Source organism: Diceros bicornis, chromosome 23, assembly GCF_020826845.1.
Source record: "Diceros bicornis minor isolate mBicDic1 chromosome 23, mDicBic1.mat.cur, whole genome shotgun sequence".
In the NCBI taxonomy this organism is placed as follows: domain Eukaryota; kingdom Metazoa; phylum Chordata; class Mammalia; order Perissodactyla; family Rhinocerotidae; genus Diceros; species Diceros bicornis.
In genome coordinates this window covers 39329987-39333859 of record NC_080762.1, presented here as the reverse complement: position 1 = coordinate 39333859, position 3873 = coordinate 39329987, and positions in this window count along the sequence as shown.

Genomic DNA, 3873 nt, shown 5'->3' with positions numbered 1-3873 from the left:
AGAAAGTAGGCAATGAGTAAATATTGGTTGGTACTAAAATCCTCCTTAATTCGATTTCTAGAACACATAGTTTTAATACAGTCATCAGTAAGAGGAACTACCCTTTTGAAGGGAGTTACTTTTTTGCCCAAATTTTGTAGCAATAGAAGGAAAAGAGTAGTCAGAAATGAAATGAAACTTTTACTCTTCTCATGTGTCCTATTGTGGATTTTTTTAATCTCAGTGTTATCGTTTTTTATTGGTGTGCCACCAGAAGGACCAACAACTGAATAGCTGGATTCAGATTTTTTCTGGCAGAAAGAGTTAAATGTAAAGGCCAATGAATAAGGATATCAAAGAGATATCTGCACTCCTCTGTACATTGCAGCATCATTCACAGTAGCCCAGATGTGGAAACAACCTAAACGTCCATCAACAAATGAATGGATAAAGAAGATGTAGTATACATATACAATGGAATATTACTTGGCCATAAGAAAGAAGGAAATCCTGCCATTTGTGACAATGTGGATGCAAATTGAGGGCATTATGCTAAGTGAAATAAGCCAGATAGAGAAAGATAGGTACTGTATATGGGGAATGCTGTATAACGGGAATACTTATATGGGGAATGGAGATAAAAAGCCAAACTCACAGAAGCAGAGTAGTGGCTGGGGAGTAGGTGGAAATAGGGAGAGCTTGGTAAAAGGATACAAACTTTCAGCTATAAGATGAATAAGGTCTGAGGATCTAATGTAAAACACGGTGGCTGTAGTTGATAATACTGTATTATATAATATAAATTTGCTAAGAGAGTAGAACTTAAATATTCTCACCAAAAAATAAAAAAGATAAATATGTGAGATGATGGATATGTTTAGATGTGTCAATTACCTCAGTGGGAGAAACCCTTTCACAATGTATACATATACCTTAAATATCTCATAATTTTATTTGTCAATTATACCTCAATAAAACTGAAAAAAAAAAGACAAGAATGAGGATTGTGGACTGGATGGAAAGCAGTTCATTAAGTGAGATGTGGGGTTAGCATGTGAAAGGAGAAAGTGATGGCTGTATCAAGATGACCTACTGATGCAATAATTGGTGGTCCTGCAATACAAGTTGCCTACCATCAGCAGTCCTAGAAGAATGGTTTACTATTTAAAAAAAGACAGTATGTAAATTGACACAGCTTTCTTTGGGTCTAGTAATAAGAACTCAAAATACAAAAGTACTCATGGAATAGGCAAACAAGGATCTATTTCATCCAAACGTTTTGATGTTGATCACCAATCTACATTGTGCCCAATTTCCTATGGAAGAATGACAGGAAATATAATTGACTGCAGAATGGATACCTCTGGTTTCCAAAGCCTTTTTGCCCAGAGAGATTTCCTAGATATTTCATAACTCTTTGTGACTTCTTAGAATTGCCCTGTATTTTAGATGCTACATTTGGGCAGCCATGTCAGTACATGCAATGGATTCAGGTACTTTATTTTCTATTTGATGAATTCATGTTCATGTCTAATGCCTTGCTTTCGTCTTGCTTTACCCTCCTATAAACAACAGGAAAACACTCTGAAAAGTTCCAGACTATGGATTTATATTCAGAGTAGCTCAATTTAAAATAAATTTATATTTTAATATATATTCAATTAGGAATTATCCCCAGCCTTCTTCAACACATTCATGAAATGTCAGACACTGTAATATGAACTAAAACATCCTGCAATATGGGACAAGCCTGGTGGTGTAGTGGTTAAGTTCATGCGCTCTGCTTCAGCGGCCCGGGGTGTGCAAGCCAGGATCCTGGGCGCAGACCTAGACACCACTTGTCAAGCTGTGCTGTGACGGTGTCCCACATACAAAGTAGAGGAAGATAGGCACAGATGTTAGCTCAAGGACAATCTTCCTCAAGCAAAAAGAGGAAGATTGGCAACAGATTTTAGCTCAGGACCAATCTTCCTCTTTAGCTCTTCCTTTAGCTCAGGACCAATCTGTTCATTATGATACAAGATGAACAGATTTGTCTCCTACCCGTTTGTTCTCAATCCTAGTTCAGAGTCAACGCAATACCTTCTGCATGCCTGCTTGCTTTCTCTCTCAGGTCCATAGAAGTTTTTGACTACCAAATGGAGATCCGAAATGTCTGCCATAAAATTTATTATTTTGACATTTCTAGTGTATCTTACCCATGAAAAATTGTAAAAGTTTGTGTGATAAAGACACATAGAAATTAGTATCTTGTGAACATGACCATGTCATAGTTTAAGGACTATGATCTTTAGCTTTGTACTCCAGAATGTGTGAGATAGTTATTAAGTTTGATAGTACCAGCCCAGTGCAAGGACCAGTGTTATAATTCCCAGCATTCTCAATAGCAACTATTCTAGTATTATGAATAGAGAATGAGCTGAATTACTAATAGTCGATGAAACAGTGTGTGGCCTACATGTCAGAGATAGTCAGTCCTGCTCAATAAATCACCCAGCAGGTAATAGAATTCAGTTAAGCTACTTTATGATGGATATATTTTGGTCAATGAGATTATAATTTCTTTATTCATACTATAGCAATGATGTTAAGTCTGACTTATGTCACTACAGTTTCTTGTCCAATAGACCTGGTGTCCTCTAGCCTTATTAATATAATCCTAAATTATTTAGAGCTAGAAAAGTGTTCAGTTTCCTTGGTTCCTTTGCCTCTAAGGGTTGTCATGTGACAAAGTTCCAGCCAATGAGATGTAATCAGAAATTGAATTGGAGTGAGGGGGTCATGAAAGTTATTTTCTCTTGAAATAAAGGGACAAACTCAGCTGGCATGAGCGTGATGACCTCCTCATTTCTTTCTGCAGCTTGAACTCTGTTGTGAGGCAGCAGCTTGAGAGTGGGAGGAGGGAAGGAGGCTCAGTTAGTTCCTTTTTGCAACATGGAACTGTCTTGAATGGCATAGTTCTAGACGTTTGTGTTATGTGAAAAAACAATTTGTTTAAGCTGGATAATTGGGCTTTTTCATCTGTTGCCAAACATAATCCCAACTACTGCACTGCACACTTTTCAGATCAAATCCAGTATATGGTAAGAGAAGTAAGGTACAAGTATCCTTATTACCATGAAGATATGTCCTTCGGGATGTTGGTGATCATAATACGTGTGATCAAGTCTTCTACAGCTGTTGTCCATTGGGGAGCACCAAACTCTGCAAGGTCAAGGTCAAAGCCAATATTACCCTCTAGTAAGCTTTCTATGCTCTGTTGTTTACCAAGATCTTCCAAATCTGAAATCAGAAGAATTTCCCTGGAATAATCAATGAAACATCATTTGTTTGGTGTTTGCTTTTGGAACAATGACTTATTTCAAGATTTGAAAAGACAAATGACTGATCAGGCCATTCACCAAGAAAAAAATAACATAAAATTAATTCCAAATGCAAATATCAAGTCATATATATGTATAAAATTTCTAATATGTAGTTCCATTAAATTTATTTGTGATGTGAGGCTTGCATTTTATAGTTTAATTATCTGAATCTTCTGAACTTTTACTTCAATTTTGAAAATGATGTTTTACCTTTTTATTTATGCAGTAAGTAGTTTCCTGTCAAGCTCAGCCATATGTTTGGAACTTTTATTAGTTTAGCTGTTAAATAATGATTGAGAGTTTATTGTGTGTGATAGACATTATCTTAGCTACAGTTGGCTTGCACAAGCTTTGAAAGCCTGTTGTGCTCCTCTCTTCCCAATTCTGAATTTAGTGACATCACATCATTAGTTTGAAATCTGTGATAATGGGAATCCTTACACCAAAGAAATTGGCAAATGCTACAAATCAATCTGTGTGTGTTTCATGGCGGGGGGAGGGGGTTGCTACTAGCTGTTAAGCACTTACC